Source organism: Bufo bufo, chromosome 1 (assembly GCF_905171765.1).
Source record: "Bufo bufo chromosome 1, aBufBuf1.1, whole genome shotgun sequence".
In the NCBI taxonomy this organism is placed as follows: domain Eukaryota; kingdom Metazoa; phylum Chordata; class Amphibia; order Anura; family Bufonidae; genus Bufo; species Bufo bufo.
The window spans coordinates 596955465-596980473 of record NC_053389.1 but is presented as its reverse complement, the minus strand read 5'-3'; positions in this window follow the sequence as shown (position 1 = coordinate 596980473).

Here is a 25009-nt window from a genome sequence, read left to right as displayed (position 1 = left end):
ATGCAAAAATTCAGGTCCTTCATCTGGAATGGAAGGAAAGCGAGATTGTCATCTGCTCTTCTCACTAAGCCCAGACATGCAGGGGGAATAGGCTTACCAAATCCTGAACTGTACGGAAAGGCCATTCTCCTCTCACGTGCTATTGCATGGTTACGCCCCTCTTCACCTTCTTTAGCGGTACAGGTAGAACTAGAGATATTAAACAGGCCAGCCAGAGCACTTCTCCTAGGCCATAAATTGTTTATCCCTGGCTCTATGTCCCACTACCCAATTCTTAAAGCCACGCTTGAGACATGGAAGTGGATATCCTCCACACATTGCCATATCCCATTCCCCTCCCCAACGCTATCAGTGTCTGATGTTTTAAACACAGCCCCTCCTGTCCTAAGAAATGCAACCTCAACAGGACTTTTATCCTCAGCCACCTCTGTGATTTCTCTCGCCCTCCCAACTGGAGAATGGATGGATCTAAAAGCTACAAATGTTTTGCTAAACCCTCATCCGCGGGACTTTCTTTCAGTCACTTACATCAGAGCCTACTTGAAACAACACATTAAATTTAGGGATCTCCTTCGACCGCGGGTCTGGCTAGAATCCCAGATATCCTTACACTCACCACCCAGAAAACTCGTCTCACAAATCCACAGTAAACTGCGGTTACCTCCCATGATAGCTAAACCTTCCTTTGTGACGCAATGGGAACAAGACTTGAACATTGTAATTCCCTATGAATCTCTACCCAAACTGCTGGATTCTCCTCATGGGGCCTCCCGCTGTGTCAGAATCCAGGAAAATGGATATAAAATTCTCACTAGATGGTACAATACGCCAGATAAAACATCAAGATATGCCATGTCTGCTTCTGACATTTGCTGGAGGTGCCTTGGGGAGAAGGGAACTTTTTTCCACATCTGGTGGACCTGCCCCCTTATCCTTAAATGGTGGGGCGAGGTCTTTTAGGTTGTAAACAAAATTTGTGGCACCTCAATCCCTTCCTCTCCACAAATTGCTCTTCTATCTTTTTTCCATGGCATGGGAGATGCAAAACCCCCATTTGTATTCACACAGATGCTGCTCGCAGCTAGGTTACAGATCCCGAAACATTGGTTACAACCTGTAGCCCCATCACTAGAACAATGGATTCAAAAAGTGGACCAGATCCATAGGTTTGAAGAATTGTCATCCTGGGAAACACGTACCCATGTAACTTTCCTTAAAAAATGGTCCTTGTGGTCCAAGTATAGATCCCCCTCAGCGTAACCACTTAGCAAACCATCTTACACTCTAGGGCTCTAGAGTGAAAGGCGTACTCTCTCCATGTTATAGTCTTTAATGCTCTGATGACAGCCTCTTGACTACTTTCCACTACATGTGTCTCCTTGATCTATACCACTTCATAGATGGATAGGGATTGATTTGTGTACCATATAGTGAAAGGCGCTACACTGTTTTATCTACCATTTATCTACTCTGTAGCTATACTATTTTAATATGGCCTGCGAGCCGAAACCTTGGTATCCCTGTTACCTATTGTTATACTTGAAAACTTATAATAAAAATATAAATAAAATAAAAAATAAAAAAAACTTTTTTGACTGTAATATAATAGCAGTTAGTTGCCTGCACGCGCGTGTGTGTTTCATGCCCTGCGCTGCAAGTGCATAGTGTCACCAGTGCAACTCATATCTGGTGTCACAGTAGATTACATTTAAAGAAAAACAACAATTTTGACTGTGAATAAATAGCAGTCAGTTGCCTGGACGCGTGTGTGTCTCGTGCCCTACAAGTGCATAGTGTCACCAGCGCAACTCATATCTGGTGTCACAGTAGATTACATTGAAAGAAAAACAACAATTTTGACTGTGAATAAATAGCAGTCAGTAGCCTGCACGTGTTTGTGTGTTTAAGGCCCAGCTGCAAGTGCATAGTGTCACCAGCGCAACTCATATTTGGTGTCACAGTAGATTACATTGAAAGAAAAACAACAATTTTAACTGTGAATAAATAGCAGTCAGTAGCCTGCACGTGTTTGTGTGTTTAAGGCCCAGCTGCAAGTGCATAGTGTCACCAACGCAACTCATATTTGGTGTCACAGTAGATTACATTGAAAGAAAAACAACAATTTTGACTGTGAATAAATAGCAGTCAGTAGCCTGCACGTGTTTGTGTGTTTAAGGCCCAGCTGCAAGTGCATAGTGTCACCAGCGCAACTCATATCTGGTGTCACAGTAGCTTGCACGCATAGTACAACTAAACTAATCTAAAAAAATTGACAGGCAGAAGCAGGTCACCCCGCAGGGGCCGTCGTGGTCGTGGTGCTGTGATTCCCTTTGGCTCTAGAATAATGCCCAGTGTTCAGAGGCCACGTACCCTGAACTCGAAAAGTTCTGAGGACATAGTTGACTGGCTAAGACAGGACACCCAATCTTCTACAGCTTCCGCTCGGAACCTTGACGCACCATCCTCCTCCATCTCAGTTCGGGCACCTCTCAAGTTACCACATCAGTTGGAAGAAATGAGTGATGCGCAACCATTATTGCCAGAGGATGTAGATAACAGGGATATGTCTCAGTCAGGCAGCATTATACACATGGACGTATGGTGTGATGATGATGATGTTGCACCCGCTGCTGCTTCCTTTGCTGAGTTGTCAGATACAAGTGAAGAAGTTGATGATGACGATGTGTCCATGGATGTCACGTGGGTGCCCGCTCGAAGAGAAGAACAGGGAGAAAGTTCAGATGGGGAGACAGAGAGGAGGAGGAGACGAGTTGGAAGTAGGGGGAGGTCATCGCAAGGAGCTAGTGGCACAGTCAGACAGCATGCATCGGCACCCGGAGTCAGCCAGACAGCACACCAATCAACGCATGCTGTTGCCACCACCAGAATGCCGTCATTGCAAAGCTCAGCAGTGTGGCATTTTTTTTGTGTGTCTGCCTCTGACAACAGCGATGCCATTTGCAACCTGTGCCAAAAGAAACTGAGTCGTGGGAAGTCCAACACCCACCTAGGTACAACTGCTTTGCGAAGGCACATGATCTCAAATCACAAACGCATATGGGATCAACACATGTGTACAAGCAGCACACAAACTCAAAGCCGCCATCCTCCTCCTGGTCCAGCATCTTCATCCACGTCAACCACTGCTGTCCTCCTTGCCCCCTCTAAACCATCCGCCACTCCGTCTCTCGTCTTGAGCAGTTCCTGCTCATCTGCCCACAGTCAGGTGTCTGTCAAGGACATGTTTAAGCGTAAGAAGCCAATGTCACAAAGTCACCCCCTTGCCCAGCGTCTGACAGCTGGCTTGTCGGAACTCTTATCCCGTCAGCTTTTACCATACAAGCTGGTGGAGTCTGAGGCTTTCCAAAAATTTGTATGTATTGGGACACCGCAGTGGAAGGTACCCGGCAGAAATTTCTTTGCACAAAAGGCAATCCCCAACATGTACTCGATTGTGCAAAAGGAAGTAATGGCATGTCTGGCACACAGTGTTGGGGCAAAGGTCCATCTGACCACTGATACCTGGTCTGCAAAGCACAGTCAGGGCAGGTATATCACCTGGGCATTGGGTAAACCTGCTGACGGCTGCCAAGCATGGAATGCGTGGCTCTGCAGAGGAGTTGGTGACACCGCCACGACTTGCAGGCAGGCCTGCTGCCACCTCCTCTACTCCTCCTACTCCATCCTCTTCCATAACCTCCTCGGCTGAGTCCACTTCTGCTGCTGCGTCTTGCTCCACATCAACAGCACCCCCCCAGCTCCCCAGGGGCTATTCCACATCCCGGATACGACAGTGTCACGCCGTCTTGGGGTTGACTTGCCTGAAAGCAGAGAGTCACACCGGACAAGCACTCCTGTCCGCCCTGAACGCACAGGTGGATCAGTGGCTGACTCCGCACCAACTGGAAATTGGCAAAGTGGTGTGTGACAACGGAAGCAATTTGTTGGCGGCATTGAATTTGGGCAAGTTGACACATGTGCCGTGCATGCCACATGTGTGTAATCTGATCGTACAACTCTTTGTGCATAAGTACCTAGGCTTACAGGACGTCTTCAAGCAGACCAGGAAGGAGTGTGGCCATTTCAGGCGTTCCTACATGGCCATGGCGCACTTTTCAAATATCCAGCGGCAAAACAACATGCCAGTGAGGCCCTTGATTTGCGACAGCCCGACACGTTGGAATTCAACACTCCTAATGTTCGACCGCCTGCTCCAACAAGAAAAATCCGTCAACGAGTATTTGTATGACCGGGGTGCTAGGACAGCCTCTGCGGAGCTGGGTATTTTTTTGCCACGTCACTGGACGCTCATGCGCAATGCCTGTAGGCTCATGCATCCTTTTGAGGAGGTGACAAACCTAGTCAGTCGCATCGAAGGCACCATCAGCAACATAATCCCATTTGTTTTCTTCCTGGAGCATGCCCTGCGAAGAGTGCTGGATCAGGCCATAGATGAGCGTGAAGAGGAAGAGGAAGAGTTGTGGTCACCATCACCACCAGAAATAGCCTTATCAGCATCGCTTGCTGGACCTGCGGCAATGCTGGAAGAGGAGTATGAGGAAGAGGAGTCAGAGGAGGAATGTGGCTTTGAGGAGGAGGAGGAAGACCAACCACAGCAGGCATCCCAGGGTGCTCGTTGTCACCTATCTGGTACCCGTGGTGTTGTACGTGGCTGGGGGGAAGAACATACCTTCAGTGAGATTACTGAGGACGAGGAACGGGACATGAATAGCTCGGCATCCAACCTTGTGCAAATGGGGTCTTTCATGCTGTCGTGCCTGTTGAAGGACCCTCGTATAAAAAGGTTGAAGGAGAACGACCTGTACTGGGTGGCCACGCTACTAGACCCCCGGTATAAGCAGAAAGTGCCTGAAATGTTACCGAATTACCGCAAGTCGGAAAGGATGCAGCAGTTCCAAAATAAATTTAAAAGTATGCTTTACACAGCGTATAAGGGTGATGTCACAGCACAACGGGAATCTAACAGGGGAAGAGGTGAAAGTAATCCTCCTCCTACCACGACCACGCCGGCAAGGACAGGACACTTTACAGACGTGTAGTTGATGGAGGACATGCGGAGCTTTTTAAGTCCTACGCATCGCCACAGCCCTTCGGGGTCCACCCTCAGAGAACGACTCGACCGACAGGTAGCAGACTACCTCGCCTTAACTGCAGATATTGACACTCTGAGGAGCGATGAACCCCTTGACTACTGGGTGTGCAGGCTTGACCTGTGGCCTGAGCTATCCCAATTTGCGATAGAACTTCTGGCCTGCCCCGCTTCAAGTGTTCTGTCAGAAAGGACCTTCAGTGCAGCAGGAGGTATTATCACTGAGAAGAGAAGTCGCCTAGGTCAAAAAAGTCTAGATTACCTCACCGTTATTAAGATGAATGAGGCATGGATCCCGAAGGGACTGACAGTGGGCGATACATTCAACTAAAAAATGCCTGATGAGATGAGCTGCCTTGGGCTAAAAATGGTCCACACGCTGCTGTATTTTATCTCTGAATGCCGGATGACTTGCGTGACTTATCCGCCACCAACTAGGGTTCAAGCCGCAATGTTTTAGGGCTCTTTCACACTTGCGTTGTCCGGATCCGTCGTGTACTCCATTTGCCGGAAGTGCCCGCCGGATCCGTAACACCGCAAGTGAACTACAGTAGGTGTTTGTGAGATTGTGTTTTCAGCACGACAGCGTCGCGCTGATACTCGGCGACGTGGTGCCGAGATCTCGCACTCACTGGGATAGCGACAGCACATCCCAGCAAGCGCGTCATAGAAGAGACGGGAGATCCGACTTGGATTCCCGCCAATTCTACACGTGTGCGGCGTTTGTTATGAATCCTGAGGGGGAAGTCCCCGCCGGATTTTAAATAAAAATCCGGCCTGGGTCCCGCCCTCAGGAGCATACCAGGCCCTTAGGTCTGTTATGGGTTGTAAGGAGAGCCCCCCCTACGCCGAAAAAAACGGCGTAGGGGGTCCCCCTACAATCCATACCAGACCCGTATCCAAAGCACGCTACCCGGCCAGCCAGGAAGGGAGTGGGGACGAGCGAGCGCCCCCCCCCCTCCTGAGCCGTACCAGGCTGCATGCCCTCAACATGGGGGGTTGGGTGCTCTGGGGCAGGGGGCGCACTGCGGCCCCCCCACCTCAGAGCACCCTGTCCCCATGTTGATGAGGACAGGGCCCCTTCCCGACAACCCTGGCCGTTGGTTGTCGGGGTATGCGGGCGGGAGGCTTAACGGAATCTGGGAGCCCCCTTTAATAAGGGGGGCCCCCAGATACCGGCCCCCCACCCTAAGTGAATGAGTATGGGGTACATCGTACCCCTACCCATTCACCTGCAAGAAAAGTGGTAAAAACACAAATAAACCACACAGTGTATTAAAATATTTTATTTTTCTGCTCCGGAGGCCGCCCCCTGTCTTCTTTATTAGCTCTTTTACCAGGGGGGGCTCTTCTTCTTCCGATATCCCGACGGGTCTTCTCCGCTATCCGGGGGGGGGTCTTCTCAACTCTCCGGGGTTCTCCTTCTGTCTTCTCCTTCTGTCTTGTTGTCTCCTTCTGTCTTCTGTCTCCGGGGGGGGCTCTTCTTCTTCCGATATCCCGACGGGTCTTCTCCGCTATCCGGGGGGGGGGCTTCTCAACTCTCCGGGGTTCTCCTTCTGTCTTCTCCTTCTGTCTTGTTGTCTCCTTCTGTCTTCTGTCTCCGGGGGGGGCTCTTCTTCTTCCGATATCCCGACGGGTCTTCTCCGCTATCCGGGGGGGGGGTCTTCTCAACTCTCCGGGGTTCTCCTTCTGTCTTCTCCTTCTGTCTTGTTGTCTCGGCGCACCCCGATTCTTCGTCTTCTCTTCTTGTTTTCGCCTCTCTCTGTTGTTGACTCGGCGCACCCCGGTTCTTCGTCTCGCGAGACTCGGCGCACCCCGATTCTTCGTCTCGCGAGACGAAGAACCGGGGTGCGCCGAGTCAACAACAGAGAGAAGAATCGGGGTGCGCCGAGTCTCGCGAGACGAAGAACCGGGGTGCGCCGAGTCAACAACAGAGAGAAGAATCGGGGTGTGCCGAGTCTCGCGAGACGAAGAACCGGGGTGCGCCGAGACAACAAGACAGAAGGAGAAGACAGAAGGAGAACCCCGGAGAGTTGAGAAGACCCCCCCGGATAGCGGAGAAGACCCGTCGGGATATCGGAAGAAGAAGAGCCCCCCCTGGAGACAGAAGACAGAAGGAGACAACAAGACAGAAGGAGAAGACAGAAGGAGAACCCCGGAGAGTTGAGAAGACCCCCCCGGATAGCGGAGAAGACCCGTCGGGATATCGGAAGAAGAAGAGCCCCCCCTGGAGACAGAAGACAGAAGGAGACAACAAGACAGAAGGAGAACCCCGGAGAGTTGAGAAGACCCCCCCCCGGATAGCGGAGAAGACCCGTCGGGATAGCGGAAGAAGAAGAGCCCCCCGAGGTAAAAGAGCTAATAAAGAAGACAGGGGGCGGCCTCCGGAGCAGAAAAATAAAATATTTTAATACACTGTGTGGTTTATTTGTGTTTTTACCACTTTTCTTGCAGGTGAATGGGTAGGGGTACGATGTACCCCATACTCATTCACTTAGGGTGGGGGGCCGGTATCTGGGGGCCCCCCTTATTAAAGGGGGCTCCCAGATTCCGTTAAGCCTCCCGCCCGCATACCCCGACAACCAACGGCCAGGGTTGTCGGGAAGGGGCCCTGTCCTCATCAACATGGGGACAGGGTGCTCTGAGGTGGGGGGGCCGCAGTGCGCCCCCTGCCCCAGAGCACCCAACCCCCCATGTTGAGGGCATGCAGCCTGGTACGGCTCAGGAGGGGGGGGGGGGGCGCTCGCTCGTCCCCACTCCCTTCCTGGCTGGCCGGGTAGCGTGCTTTGGATACGGGTCTGGTATGGATTGTAGGGGGACCCCCTACGCCGTTTTTTTCGGCGTAGGGGGGGCTCTCCTTACAACCCATAACAGACCTAAGGGCCCGGTATGCTCCTGAGGGCGGGACCCAGGCCGGATTTTTATTTAAAATCCGGCGGGGACTTCCCCCTCAGGATTCATAACAAACGCCGCACACGTGTAGAATTGGCGGGAATCCAAGTCGGATCTCCCGTCTCTTCTATGACGCGCTTGCTCTCCATCGCGGCAAGCCAGCTCGGCGCTGGCTCCCGCGATGGGGCTCGTATGTGCTCAATCTCGCCGAGAAATACGGCGAGATTGACACAAAATCGGGTTCACCTACTGTAAAAGCATTTGAAGACTGATCTGTCTTCAAAATGCGTTCAGTGTTACTATGGCAGCCAGGACGCTATTAAAGTCCTGGTTGCCATAGTAGTAGTGGGGAGCGGAAGAGCAGTATACTTACCGTCCGTGCGGCTCCCGGGGCGCTCCAGAATGACGTCAGAGTGCCCCATGCGCATGGATGCGATCACGTCATCCATACGCGTGGGGCACCCTGACGTCACTCTGAAGCGCCCCGCGAGCCGCACGGACGGTAAGTATACTGCTTCCCCGCTCCCCACTACACTTTACCATGGCAAACAGGACTTTAGCGTCCTGGCAGCCATGGTAACCATTCAGAAAAAGCTAAACGTCGGATCCGGTAATGCGCCAAAATGACGTTTAGCTTTAGGCCGGATCCGGATTAATGCCTTTCAATGGGCATTAATTCCGGATCCGGCCTTGCGGCAAGTGTTCAGGATTTTTGGCCGGAGCAAAAAGCGCAGCATGCTGCGGTATTTTCTCCGGCCAAAAAACGTTCCGGTCCTGAACTTAAGACATCCTGATGCATCCTGATTTCTCTCTATTCAGAATGCATTGGGATAATCTTGATCAGGATTTTTCTGGCATAGAGCCCCGACGACGGAACTCTATGCCGGAAAAGAACAACGCAAGTGTGAAAGAGCCCTTAGGGCACTTTCTGCCTGGGAAACATCAATTTTTCTGGTCGCTGCTACAGCAGCAGCTGCAACAATACCTAATTTTTCAGGCATGTGTACATGCCTAATTTTTCAGGCCTCTGGTGCTGCACTGTGGCTGCAAAAACAAAACAAAAAAAAAAGGCCACATACATGTGTCAATTCCCCTTCGTGATCGTTACCTTGTTGTGGTGAAGGGGCTTGCGTATCACAATGAAGCGACCACCTCTATGAGTGTGTTGGCAATGGCAATGTTGGCACACCCCAGATGATAAGGTCGTTGCTTCATTGTGAACAGACCAAAAGCGATCGGCTGGATAATTTTGCATCTAAGGTGATCATTAAAGTCTACTAGGCCAACAATGGGCCCACACTGCAGAATCATTGTTTTCTGGGTCACTTAACTGTCACTGAACTACCTCAGCACGACCATCGCCTGCAATCTCCCAAACGTGCGCACGAGCACAGTCATCACTACACCAAGATTGACGCATAGAGGAATAAAATTTATGTCATGAGTGTGTCAACTATTGACAACTCTTTGCGGTTGTCTAAAATCTATTCCATATACACGTCCCCTGATAAGGGACATAACAGGGATTAAACTGATAGGAATAGTACTACTTAACACACCACTCCTATCTGGTGGCACAGTAGATTGCAAGCGCAGTGCCCCAAATTGGAAGTAGGAGGACCGACCAAGCATCTTTTTCCATCTCCCGGTTCCTAAAATCTATTCCATATACACGTCCCCTGATAGGGGACGTAACAGGGATTAAACTGATAGAAATAGTACTACTTAGCACACCACTCCTATCTGGTGGCACAGTAGATTGCACGCGCAGTGCCCCAAATTGGAAGTAGGAGGACCGACCAAGCATCTTTTTCCATCTCCCGGTTCCTAAAATCTATTCCATATATACGTCCCCTGATAGGGGACGTAACAGGGATTAAACTGATAGGAATAGTACTACTTAACACACCACTCCTATCTGGTGGCACAGTAGATTGCACGCGCAGTGCCCCAAATTGGAAGTAGGAGGACCGACCAAGCATCTTTTTCAATCTCCCGGTCCCTAAAATCTATTCTATATATACGTCCCCTGATAGGGGACGTAACAGGGATTAAACTGATAGGAATAGTACTACTTAACACACCTTATAATAACGCAGAGAGGCAACGCAGAGAGAGGAGTCTGAAGAAGAGGAGTCAGAGAAGGAAGGTGGCTTTGAGGAGGTGGAAGACCAAACACAGCAGGAGTCCCAGGGGGCTTGTTGTCACCTTTCGGGGACCCTTGGTGTTGTACGTGGCTGTGCGGAGGAAGAGACCTTCAATGACATCAGTGAGGACAAGGAACGGGACATGGAAAGCTTGGTATCCAACCTTGTGCAAATGGGGAGTTTGCGGTTGTGCAAATGGACTGTTTGTGGTTGTTTGTGGTGCGTTAAACAGGGAGTTTGGTCTGTCATAGTTTGGTCTGTCACTGTGAAGCGGGCGTAACCCTTACACTACCTGATCGATACAACATCATACCTGAAGTTTTAAAGCACGTTATTCCAAGCAATTTAGGAATGTTAGGTCATTTATGCCCTTTATGGATTAAATCCCGGATCTAAGTCAACCACGTAATTTTCCATGGGAGTTTTGCCATGGATCCCCTTCCGGCATGCCACAGTCCAGGTGTTAGTCCCCTTGAAACAACTTTTCCATCACTATTGTGGCCAGAAAGAGTACCTATGGGTTTTAAAATTCGCCTGCCTATTGAAGTCTATGGCGGTTCGCCCGTTCCCGAACATTTGCGAAAATTCGCGTTCTCCGTTCCTGAACGGAAAATTTTATGTTCGCGACATCTCTAGTCAGGACCTGTAGATGAGAAGACCCTCTAAAACATTATATGCAAGGGCCTGCAGATGATCTGACCCTCTACAAAATTATATGCGAAAGCCTTCTGCTGAGCTGACTCTCTAAAACATTATGGTCGAGGGCCTGCTGCTGAGCTCACCATTTAAAAAATTATGGTAGAGTGCCTGCTGCTTAGCTGACCATTGAATAAAATTACAGTGTTCAAAGCAGGCCGGGTCGCCTGAATACTTCAGCTAGGAATAACGGAATAGGACTCCGACTCTATTTTGTTGGTTTTCAGAACTGTGGCCATGATTCAGAGGGACGGCCGGGGGCATCTGTATTGCGCCGCTAGAGGTGAAATTCTTGGATTGCCGCAAGACGAACCAAAGAGAAAGCTTTTGCCAAGAATGTTTTCATTAATCAAAAACGAAAGTCAGAGGTTCAAATACGATCAGATACCGTCGTAGTTCCGACCATAAACAATGACATCCGGCGGCCTTATTCCCATGACCCGCCGAGCTGCTTCCGTTAAACCAATGTCTTTGGTCTATGGTTTCAAAGCTGACAAAGTACACTGTATATCACAGATACATTTTTTAAGCGTACACGTTACATTGCAGATGTGGCCCTGGTATGGTCACTTTCAGAAGCGGACAATGTCTACAGAAAAAGTACACTGGATGTCACTGATATTTTAGGGATGAGCACACTTTACACTGGACATGTGGCACAAATAATTTAACTGTCTGCAGCGGACACCGTCTTTTGAAAAAGTATACTGGATGTCACAGATATATTTGGGATGCGCACACTTTACACTGGACAAGTGGCACGGATAATTTAATTGTCCACAGCGGACACCGTCTACAGAAAAAGTACACTGGATCTCACTGATATTTTAGGGATGCGCACACTTTACACAAGAGATGTGGCACAGCTAATCTAACTGTCCTCAGCGGACACTGGATGTCACTGATATCTTACTAATGTGCATACTTTACCCAGGAGATGTGGCGTGGATAATTTAACTCTGCGCAGCGGACACAGTCTACGGAAAAAGTACACTGTTGTCACTGATATTTTAGGGATGTCCACTCTTTAAACAGGAGATGTGGCACGGATAATTTAACTGTTCGCAGTGGACACCGTCTACGGAAAAAGTACACTGGATGTCTCTGATATTTTAGGGATTCGCACACTTTATAAAGGAGATGTGGAGCTGATAATTCAACTGTCCGCATCGGCCTATTACACGGTATTTAGCGCAGGATGCGTTAAAAATATAAATTGCTGCTGTTACACACAATAGTCCTTAAAAGGACTTTTGGGTCTCTGAAAAGTTTTTTGTATAAAAATCTTCCTATTACACTCCCTACACTGTCTGTCCCTTTTTATGCACAGCTCTTCCTAACACTGAGCAATTTAGCGCAGGTTGCGCTACAAACATATATGGCTGCTGTCACATACAATAGTCCTTACAAGGAATTTTGAGTCTCTGAAATGTTTTTATACAAAAAAATATTCAATTACACTCCCTACACTCTCTGTTCCTTCCTATGCTCAGCTCTCCCTGACTACGAATGAGCCGAAAATGAGTCATTGGGTGTTATATAGCACACGATGACGCGTTCCGCCCAGCCTGTCACTGTAATGCCAGTAGCCAACATGGCTACTGGCATTACAGTGAGGGCAGTACTTACCTGCATGTTTATTAGCTGTGTAGCAGCCAAGAAATGTGCGGGTAGGAGACTCGAGCATGGCGCTCAAGCACATGTGGTACTTGGCCGGATCTGTGACATCCAGTGTACTTTTTCAAAACACGGTGTCAGCTGCGGACAGTGAGATTACACAGGAGATGTGGTGCAGCTAATCTCACTGTCCGCAGCTGACACCGTGTTTTGAAAAAGTACACTGGATGTCACAGATCCGGCCGAGTACCGCATGTGCCATGCTCGAGTATCCTACTCGCATATTTCTTGGCTGCTACGCAGCTAATAAACATGCAGGTAAGTACTGCCCTCACTGTAATGCCAGTGGCCATGTTGGCTACTGGCATTACAGTGACTGGCTGGGCGGAACGTGTCATCGTGTGCTATATAGCACCCGATGACTCATGTTCGGCTCATTCGTAGTCAGGGAGAGCTGAGCATAGGAACAGACAGAGTGTAGGGAGTGTAATTGAATATTTTTTTTGTATAAAAACATTTCAGAGACCCAAAAGTCCTTGTAAGGACTATTGTATGTGACAGCAGCAATATATGTCTGTGAAGGTTCTCATTTATCCAGGTCATGGTATATCTTTAACCACCTCAGCCCCCAGTGCTTAAACACCCTGAAAGACCAGGCCACTTTTTACACTTCTGACCTACACTACTTTCACCGTTTATTGCTCGGTCATGCAACTTACCACCCAAATGAATTTTACCTCCTTTTCTTCTCACTAATAGAGCTTTCATTTGGTGGTATTTCATTGCTGCTGACATTTTTACTTTTTTTGTTATTAATTGAAATTTAACGATTTTTTTGCAAAAAAATGACATTTTTCACTTTCAGTTGTAAAATTTTGCAAAAAAAACGAGATCCATATAGAAATTTTGCTCTAAATTTATAGTTCTACATGTCTTTGATAAAAAAAAAATGTTTGGGTAAAAAAAAAATGGTTTGGGTAAAAGTTATAGCGTTTACAAACTATGGTACAAAAATGTGAATTTCCGCTTTTTGAAGCAGCTCTGACTTTCTGAGCACCTGTCATGTTTCCTGAGGTTCTACAATGGCCAGACAGTACAAACACCCCACAAATGACCCCATTTCGGAAAGTACACACCCTAAGGTATTCGCTGATGGGCATAGTGAGTTCATAGAACTTTTTATTTTTTGTCACAAGTTAGTGGAAAATGATGATTTTTTTTTTTTTTTTTTTTTTCATACAAAGTCTCATATTCCACTAACTTGTGACAAAAAATAAAAACTTCCATGAACTCACTATGCCCATCAGCGAATACCTTGGGGTCTCTTCTTTCCAAAATGGGGTCACTTGTGGGGTAGTTATACTGCCCTGGCATTCTAGGGGCCCAAATGTGTGGTAAGGAGTTTGAAATCAAATTCTGCAAAAAATGACGAGTGAAATCCGAAAGGTGCTCTTTTGAATATGGGCCCCTTTGCCCACCTAGGCTGCAAAAAAGTGTCACACATCTGGTATCTCCGTATTCAGTAGAAGTTGGGGAATGTGTTTTGGGGTGTCTTTTTACATATACCCATGCTGGGTGAGAGAAATATCTTGGTCAAATGCCAACTTTGTATAAAAAAATGGGAAAAGTTGTCTTTTGCCAAGATATTTCTCTCACCCAGCAGGGGTATATGTAAAATGACACCCCAAAACACATTCCCCACCTTCTCCTGAGTACGGAGATACCAGATGTGTGACACTTTTTTGCAGCCTAGGTGGGCAAAGGGGCCCATATTCCAAAGAGCACCTTTCGGATTTCACAGGTCATTTTTTACAGAATTTGATTTCAAACTCCTTACCACACATTTGGGCCACTAGAATGCCAGGGCAGTATAACTACCCCACAAGTGACCCCATTTTGGAAAGAAGACACCCCAAGGTATTCGCTGATGGGCATAGTGAGTTCATGGAAGTTTTTATTTTTTGTCACAAGTTAGTGGAATATGAGACTTTGTATGAAAAAAAAAAAAAAAAAAAAAATCAGCATTTTCCACTAACTTGTGACAAAAAATAAAAAATTCTAGGAACTCGCCATGCCCCTCACGGAATACCTTGGGGTGTCTTCTTTCCAAAATGGGGTCACTTGTGGGGTAGTTATACTGCCCTGGCATTTTCCAGGGGCCCTAATGTGTGGTAAGTAGGTAAATGACCTGTGAAATCCTAAAGGTGCTCTTTGGAATATGGGCCCCTTTGCCCACCTAGGCTGCAAAAAAGTGTCACACATGTGGTATCGCCGTATTCAGGAGAAGTTGGGGAATGTGTTTTGGGGTGTCATTTTACATATACCCTTGCTGGGTGAGAGAAATATCTTGGCAAAAGACAACTTTTCCCATTTTTTTATACAAAGTTGGCATTTGACCAAGATATTTCTCTCACCCAGCATGGGTATATGTAAAATGACACCCCAAAACACATTCCCCAACTTCTCCTGAGTACGGCGATACCAGATGTGTGACACTTTTTTGCAGCCTAGATGCGCAAAGGTGCCCAAATTCCTTTTAGGAGGGCATTTTTAGACATTTGGATACCAGACTTCTTCTCACGCTTTGGGGCCCCTAGAATGCCAGGGCAGTATAAATACCCCACATGTGACCCCATTTTGGAAAGAAGACACCCCAAGGTATTCAATGAGGGGCATGGCGAGTTCATAGAAAAAAAAATTTTTGGGCACAAGTTAGCGGAAATTGATATTTTTAATTTTTTTCTCACAAAGTCTCCCGTTCCGCTAACTTGGGACAAAAATTTCAATCTTTCATGGACTCAATATGCCCCTCACGGAATACCTGGGGGTGTCTTCTTTCCGAAATGGGGTCACATGTGGGGTATTTATACTGCCCTGGCATTCTAGGGGCCCTAAAGCGTGAGAAGAAGTCTGGAATATAAATGTCTAAAAAATTTTACGCATTTGGATTCCGTGAGGGGTATGGGGAGTTCATGTGAGATTTTATTTTTTGACACAAGTTAGTGGAATATGAGACTTTGTAAGAAAAAAAAAAAAAAATTCCGCTAACTTGGGCCAAAAAAATGTCTGAATGGAGCCTTACAGAGGGTGATCAATGACAGGGGGGTGATCAATGACAGGGGGGTGATCAATGACAGGGGGGGTGATCAATGACAGGGGGGTGATCAATGACAGGGGGGGTGATCAATGACAGGGGGGGTGATCAATGACAGGGGGGTGATCAGGGAGTCTATATGGGGTGATAACCACAGTCATTGATCATGCCCCTGTAAGGCTTCATTCAGACGTCCGGATGCGTTTTGCGGATCCGATCCATCTATCAGTGCATCCGTAAAAATCATGCGGACATCTGAATGGAGCTTTACAGGGGGTTGATCAATGACAGGGGGGTGATCAGGGAGTCTATATGGGGTGATCACCACAGTCATTGATCATGCCCCTGTAAGGCTTCATTCAGACGTCCGGATGCGTTTTGCGGATCCGATCCATCTATCAGTGGATCCGTAAAAATCATGCGGACGTCTGAATGGAGCTTTACAGGGGGGTAATCAATGACAGGGGTGTAATCAATGACAGGGGGGTGATCAGGGAGTCTATATGGGGTGATCACCACAGTCATTGATCATGCCCCTGTAAGGCTTCATTCAGACGTCCGGATGCGTTTTGCGGATCGGATCCATCTATCAGTGCATCCGTAAAAATCATGCGGACATCTGAATGGAGCTTTACAGGGGGGTGATCAGGGAGTCTATATGGGGTGATCACCACAGTCATTGATCATGCCCCTGTAAGGCTTCATTCAGACGTCCGGATGCGTTTTGCGGATCGGATCCATCTATCAGTGCATCCGTAAAAATCATGCGGACATCTGAATGGAGCTTTACAGGGGGGTGATCAGGGAGTCTATATGGGGTGATCACCACAGTCATTGATCATGCCCCTGTAAGGCTTCATTCAGACGTCCGGATGCGTTTTGCGGATCCGATCCATCTATCAGTGGATCCGTAAAAATCATGCGGACGTCTGAATGGAGCTTTACAGGGGGGTAATCAATGACAGGGGTGTAATCAATGACAGGGGGGTGATCAGGGAGTCTATATGGGGTGATAACCACAGTCATTGATCACGCCCCTGTAGGGCTTCATTCAGATGTCCGGATGCGTTTTGCGGATCCGATCCATCTATCAGTGGATCCGTAAAAATCATGCGGACGTCTGAATGGAGCTTTACAGGGGGTTGATCAATGACAGGGGGCTAATCAATGACAGGGGGGTGATCAGGGAGTCTATATGGGGTGATCAGGGGCTAATAAGGGGTTAATAAGTGACGGGGGGGGGGGGTGTAGTGTAGTGTAGTGGTGCTTGGTGGGACTTTACTGAGCTACCTGTGTCCTCTGGTGGTCGATCCAAACAAAGGGGACCACCAGAGGACCAGGTAGCAGGTATATTAGACGCTGTTATCAAAACAGCGTCTAATATACCTGTTAGGGTTAAAAAAAAACACATCTCCAGCCTGCCAGCGAACGATCGCCGCTGGCAGGCTGGAGATCAACTCGCTTACCTTCCGTTCCTGTGAGCGCGCGCGCCTGTGTGCGCGCGTTCACAGGAAATCTCGCGTCTCGCGAGATGACGCATATATGCGTGACTGTGCGCAGGGCTGCCACCTCCGGAACGCGATCCTGCGTTAGGCGGTCCGGAGGTGGTTAAAGAACTCAGAATTAAGAAAGCTCGTTGGAAGAACGAGTGAAACGTTTTCGAGAAATCTACAGTAAGTCCAGTTGACTTGATTTATTCTTTACAGATAGCAGCAATATATGTTTGTAGCGCAACCTGCGCTAAATTGCTCAGTGTTAGGAAGAGCTGTGCAAAAGAAGGGACAGACAGTGTAAGGAGTGTAATAGGAAGATTTTTATACAAAAAACTTTTCAGAGACCCAAAAGTCCTTTTAAGGACTATTGTGTGTGACAGCAGCAATTTATATTTTTAACGCATCCTGCGCTAAATACCGTGTAATAGGCCGATGTGGACAGTTGAATTATCAGCTCCACATCTCCTTTATAAAATGTGTGCATCCCTAAAATATCTGTGACATCCAGTGTACTTTTTCCGTAGACTGTGTCCACTGCGGACAGTTAAATTATCTGTGCCACATGTCCAGTGTAAAGTGTGCCGAGCATCGAGATGCTCGAGCCGAACAGGTATTCAGCCGAGCATTCTCAATCATCACTATTGGAGAGGACTAGCAAAATGGTGCAATATCAGAATTCCTTGTGGAAAAATTGCTCCAAAAATTTCCAGCTGACAATGCTGGCTGCAGAGTACAGTACGTAGTTAATTGGGCAACTGAGGAGGGGAGACGAGGGGAACACACAGCAGTTCCAAGAGAGGCAGGGAAACACTCTCCAAGGCCTGTGACAGTTTCATGACACCCCGCTAGCACCCTCACCCTGATGAGCAGCCTACTGTCACAAGGAGGGAAAAATTTTGGAAGATGGTGAAGGTGTACGTAGCTGACCATGTCTGCATCCTCAATGATCCCTGTGTGCCTTACAACTATTGGGTGTCCAAGCTGGACACGTGGCATGAACTGGCGCTCTATGCCTTGGAGGTGCTGGCCTGCCCTGCCGCCAGCGTTTTGTCAGAGCCGGTATTTAGTGCTGCTAGGGGCATAATAACTGATAAGCGCATCCGCCTGTCAACTGAAAATGCTGACTGGTTGACTCTTATAAAAATGAACAAGGCCTGGATTGCCCCTGACTTATCTACTACACAAGAGGAAAGCGGCTGAACATAAAGGCACTTTAAATATGGCTTTTATGGTGTATTGAATACACTGTATTCCCATGCACCCCTTCCTCCACAAAAAAGGGTATATGGTCCAATCTTCCTTTTCTAGTCCTCCTCCTCCTTCTTCATATCAACATGCTTATTGGTCTGCCCTCGCTCCTAATGTTTTGCAGGGTCAGCTCAGCAGCAGGCCCTCAACCATAATTTTTTCCATGGTCAGATGAGCAGCAGGCACTCGCCCCTATTGTCTTAGAGAGTCAGCTCAGCAACAGACCCTCAACCATAATCTTTTCGATGGTCAGCTCAGCAGCAGGCCCTCGCCCATAATTTTTTTCATGGTCAGATCAGCAGCAGGCACTCGCCCCTAATGTTTTAGTGAGTCAGCTCACCAGCAGATCCTTAACCATAATTTTTTTGATGGTCAGCAGACCCTCACCCCTAATGTTTTAGATGGTCAGCTCAGCAGCAGGCACTCAACCATAATTTTTTCGTTGGTCAGCTCAGCAGCAAACCCTCAGCCCTATTGCTTTAGAAGGTCAGATCAGCAGCAGACCCTCACCTCTAATTTTTTAGATGGTCAGCTCAGCAGCAGACCCTCACCCCTAATATTTTAGATGGTCAGCTCAGCAGAAGACCCTCACCCCTAATTTTATAGATGGTTAGCTTAGCAGCAGACCCTCACCCCTAATGTTTTAGAGTCAGCAGTCACCAGCAGACCCTCAACCATAATTTTTTCGATGGTAAGCTCAGCAGCAGGCCCTCAACCATAATTTTTTTTATGGTCAGCTCAGCGGCAATCACTCGCCCTAATGTTTTAGAGAGTCAGCTCAGCGGCAAACCCCCACCCCTAGTGTTTTAGATGGTCAGCAAAGCAGCAGGCAGGGCCGTCTTTAATATTGATTGGACCCTGGGCAAAAATTTACTTGGGCCCCCTGGATCCCGCCTTCCCACACCTTAGCAGGCAATCACAACATCCACATATCTGGTAGAGTACAGTGAATGACTGTAAATACTTCCAGTTCTGAAGACTCCAGCGGCTCAGGATCAGTGCTCTGGGCAGCTGGGCTCAGGCTGGAAGTGGGCACCGCTCTTCAGGAAGGAGACCAGGGCTCGGCTCACCCTAGTGTTACAGGGCACCCCAGCACCCCACAGTATGCAGTATATGCTATATGCAGTATAGCACCCTATAGTATACAGCAACCCATAGTATGCAGTATAGCACCCTATAGTATACAGCACCACACAGTATGCAGTATAGCACCCCACACTATACAGTACCGTTTTAGATGGTCAGATCAGCAGCAGACCCTCACCCTTAATGTTTTAGAAGGTCAGATCAGCAGCAGACCCTCACCCCTAATATTTTAGAAGGTCAGATCAGCAGCAGACCCTCACCCCTAATTTTTTAGATGGTCAGCTCAGCAGCCAACCCTCACCCCTAATTTTTTAGAAATTCAGCTCAGCAGCAGACCCTCACCCCTAATTTTTTAGATGGTCAGCCCAGCAGCAGACCCTCACCCCTAAAGTTTTAGAATTCAGATCAGCAGTAGACCCTCACCTCTATTTGTTTAGATGGTCAGCTCAGCAGCAGACCCTCACCCCTACTGTTTTAAATGGTCAGATCAGCAGCAGGCCCTTGCCCCTAATGTTTTAGAGGGTCACCAGCAGGCCATCAATCATAATTTTTCAAGGGTGTGTATAATGCCCTCCTTTATGTGTAATAAAGAGCGTATTGGGAAGCCGGTTTCTTGTAATTTTTGGCAACCCTTTAACTTAGTGCATAGGCTTTATTTTTTTCATCAATAAGATTTTTATTGAAAAAAAGGTTTTGTTCTTAAGTAAATACAACAGAAATAGACATAAAGGAAAATTAATAAATACAGAAAGGTTCCGTACAGAAAATGCATATGTTTTGACATATTGAGGGTGTTACAATAAGCATAAGCAGTATATGCTAATCAGTTGCGATATACAGTAAACATATGCAGTATACATTAAACATATGCAGTATACATTAGGCAGTGTGCTTGTGCAGATAAACATCTACGGACAACTAGCTAGGTTCTCCATAGTATTCCATTTAAAGGAGACAATATGGGAGCAGCATACGAGCTAGACAACCATAAAACCCATGAGTTGTGAACTGCTATTTTATGTTTCATCGAGTAGACGAAGACAAATTCACATTGCATATGGTAGTTTACCAGTTTGAGGACTTGACTAATTGATGGGGATTGTGTTCCTTTCCATTGGCGTGCAATCACCTTTTTTGATGCAGAAAGGATATGCGCTACAATGCCTCTACTGTTACAGGGTATTTCTACTAGGCCAATGCTCAGAATCGCTAGTTCCAGGCTTAGTAATCCTTTTATCCCAGTTACCTCTTTTATGACCCCAGAGACTGACTTCCAAAAACGAGTGAGTGTAGGGCATGCCCACCACATATGGAAAGGGGAGCCTATTTGACCACATCCCCTCCAACACAATGGAGAATAGTTCGGGATAGAATGAGACAACCTGTTTGGGGTTAGATACCACCTTAATTGAACCTTCCTGTTCTGCTCTGCGTGGTTTATACATTTTGAACATTTCATGGACCAATACATAGCATCTGCCCAATTCTTTAGTGAGAATTCTTTCCCCATTTCAGCCTCCCATTTAGTCATAAAAGGTTGTTTGCATTCTTTGTTTGCTGACAAAAGCGATGAGTACCAAAATGAGAGGCTGGAACGGAGGGAGGTGTCCGCTTTAAGTAGGCTGCAGAGTGTGTCACGCTCTCTTTCTTCCACACCAATTGTGAGGGAGGAAAGAAAGTGACCTATCTGCAAATACTGGTAAAAAAGAGAGTTAGGCAGGTTGTTAGTGGAATGCAATGTCTCAAAAGGCTTTAAGATGGATTGTTCAAATAGGCTCCCCAGTGTATCTATCCCACAATTCAACCAACTTGTGATTTGGAGTGTAGGAATATGGTATTCTATTATCGAGATAGGGAAATGTTTCTTCTCCAGGGGAAAAGGTATTTTAGGTTTGAACACATGTGCCCATGCAAATATGGTGGCTTGCATTGTACTTAAAGACATGGGGAAAGTGAAAGGCTTTAATAAATATGCTGCCAGTAGTGACTTTAGGGATCTCCTTCTGACATATTGCTCTTCAATACTGAGACACTTATGGGAAGACGATGGGGACCACCACTCCATGGCTTGATCTAGCAAGTTGGCTAGGTAATAATTGTACAAGTCTGGAACTCCCAGGCCTCCTTTATGAAGGGATGGATATAGCACATTCTTGTTGACCCTAGAACGAGTGCCACCCCAAATGAAACTGAGCATGTCAGCTTGTAGCTGTTTAATACAAGTTCTGGGAATTTTAAGGGGTATACATCTGAATACATATAGGATTTTTGGGAGTATTAACATCTTAACTGTATTAATTTTTGCTATCCATGAAAGCTGTACTTTGTTGTACTTAGAATAGTCTTCCTGGTGTTCAGCCCTTAGTTTTTTAAAGTTGAGGGAAACCATGTCAGTTAGTGAGCTTGTTAGCCCAACCCCTAAATATCTAATTGATTCAGTGGCCCAGTTAAAGGGATGACTCTCACTTATTTCACACTTTAAGCTTTCTGGTATATTAATGGGAAGTACATTAGTCTTACTGATATTTAGCTTGTAGTACGACACCAAGGAGTTTTGGTGGAGTATCTCATTGGCTGCCTGGAGTGATGTTAAGGGATTAGTAAGCGTTAGTATAACATCATCAGCGTACAAACCAATACAATGTGAGCATTTCCCCACCATAATCCCCGAAATATGAGTGCAGTCACGTATCTTTTCTGCCAATGGCTCCATTACCAATGCAAAGATCAGAGGCAATAGTGGGCACCCCTGTCTAGTACCATTAGTAATCGAGAAGGGCTCTGACAGAAACCCAGATGCCAATACGTTCGCCGTTGGTGTTGAGTATAATCCTAGAATAGCTTGTAGAATATGTCCGCTAAACCCAAATTTCCTAAGGGTCTGATCCAGGAACCCCCAATGCACTCTGTCGAACGTTTTTTCAGCGTCTAAAGAAACAAGGATCGTGGGGGTCCTGGACCACTCCGCAATCTGGATTAAGTTGATCATCTTTCTAGTGCCATCCCTACATTGTCTTCCTGACACAAAACCTACCTGATCAGGGTTTATCAGGGCGGGTAATACTTTATTAAGGCGGGAGGCTAAGATTTTAGCAAATAACTTAAGGTCGGCATTCAACAGGGAAATTGGTCTGAAATTCTCAGGGGCGTTAGGAGTTTTCCCAGGTTTGGGTAAAGTAACTACTGTGGCCTTTAACATTTTGGGGGGGATAATCCCAGAGGTCAGAAATTCATTGTATAACTTAGTTAAGTAAGGGAGTAGCGTGGGGTGAAGTGTCTTGTACTATTCCACTGGAAAGCCGTCTGGCCCCAGGGCCTTGTTAGATGGAGTAGCTTTGATGGTAGTGAGAATTTCTTTGGTGGTGATTGGCCTGTTTAGAACACTTAAATCGTCTGAAGACACTTTGGGGAGCATAAGGGAATCCAGATATGCCGAGATTGCCTTCGCAGATGGTTGAGTAGTATTACCGTCTAGCCGTAAGTTATATAAGGAGGAATAGTATGAAGCAAAGGCGTTAGCTATTTCCTGAGGGTGTGTAAACACTTTGTTATCATGCTTTAGACTAGTTATTCTAGCTGCAGCTTTCCTGCTTTTTAGTCTACGCGCTAATAATGCACCTGCCCTATCGCCTGAATGATAAAAGTTTGTCTGCAAGCGCTTCAAACCTAGTTCTTGGCAATATAAAAGTAGAGTTCTGAGTGCAGATCTGCATTCTTGGAGAGAGGCTAACGTTAGGGGGTTATTAAGTAGTTTGTGATTTTTTTTCCGCAGTTTGTAGGCGGGATAGAGCGTCTTGTAATGCTTTGTTTCTACATCTATTCATTCTCGCAGCTGACTGTAACAGGATCCCTCTCATGAACGTTTTATGTGTAAGCCATAGTGTGTTTACATTAGTGTCGGATAAATCGTTAAAGTGCAGGAATTCTTGCAGTTTAGCCGTAATCCCCTTAACTGTTTCAGGACATTTGAGCAGGTAGATGTTCATTCTCCATTGTGGGCGTGGGAGGTTAGGAAGATCATTTTCAATGACAATGCTCACCGGGGCGTGGTCTGACCACGTCGCTCCCCCAATGTCGGACCTCATGACCCTATGCAAAAGGCTTTTTGAAACTAGTATATAGCCTATACGAGATTGAGATAGGTGTGCTGTCGACATTAACGTATAGTCCCGCTCATCACTATGTTGATAACGCCAGATGTCCTGAAAGGCGGACTCATACAGAGTTGTTTGCAGCTCTGTACGGCGACTCCCCTGCGCAGACTTGCAGTCTAGTTCTGAGTTGATCGGGATATTAAAGTCTCCTCCTATTATAACCTCGCCCACTGCTACTTTTTCCACTTTATTGAACAGCCTCTTGCAGAAGACCACTTGTCCGACATTGGGGGCGTATACGGACACAAGTGTGAAAGGTTTACCATCGAGAGTGCATATCAAAATGACATATCTCCCTGCTGAATCTGATATATTATTTTCTAGGGAAAAGGTGATTGTAGATTTTACACCAATGAAAACCCCTGCTTTACTCTTTTTCCTTGTATGAGAGTGGTGTATTACAGGGAAATTCTTATGTTTACATCTGAAAGCATCTTTTTCCAGCAAGTGTGATTCTTGCACAAAAACCACATCACTTTTAGATTTAAGGACTTCTGACCATAGCTGAGTGCGCCTGTATGGAGAATTTAACCCGCAAACATTAAGTGAGAGGATTTTTAACCCCATTACCTATAGATAGAGTCACCATGTGGTACACATTGCCGCACTTCAATGTAGAAGCCCTTAAAAGCTAAAATACACATAGCACTCAGTACATGCATAGTATTCGTTGGAACCAACATAAAAAGAGAACTGAACACAGTAAAAAGGAAAATGAAAGTTAAATACAGTAAGGTCATCATGGCGTAACAAGCCTGACCAAATAATTAACGGTCAAAGGACCAAAGAAGGTCCGTTTGGGACAGAGAACAAAAGCTCCCTGCTACGGACCAACACTAATGGTTGCTGTCAATCAGCTACTCCCGATTGAAGGCAGATTCACGTATCAGGCAACGTCCCAATCTGAAGGGATCTTGTCTGGACGCGGAGCAGCTTCTTTCGTTCGATGAACATCTACAGCGACGAGTCCCCATTTGATCAGACGGCGTGTCGCCTCTTGTGGTGAGTTGAGGACCTGCAGGGCTCCATTATGAGTAACCAGTAACTTCACTGGGAACCCCCAGCGGTACTTTATTTGTTGCTGCCTTAACGCAGCGGTGATCGAAGCGAACTCTTTTCTTTTTATAAGCATTGCTGCAGAGAGGTCTGTGAAGACTGCTATATCCTTGAACGCCTCCGATGGAGTCGGGTTTTGCCTTAGGACCCTCCGAAATGCTTCTTTGATGTTATAGAAGTGAATCCGGGCGATGACATTGCGTGGGAGAGATGCGTCAAGCCCCTTGGGTTTAGGCACTCTGTGGACTCGGGTAGCGCTGCTTTAATGAGCTGTTGAAGGAGAGGTTCCAGCTCTCCTGCCTCTACAGACTCTGGGATCCCTCGGATTCTGACGTTATTACGTCTGTGTCTGTCTTCCAGATCCTGTAACTTGGCTGTTAGTTTAGCAATGTCTTCCTCTATAGCCTCATGGGCAT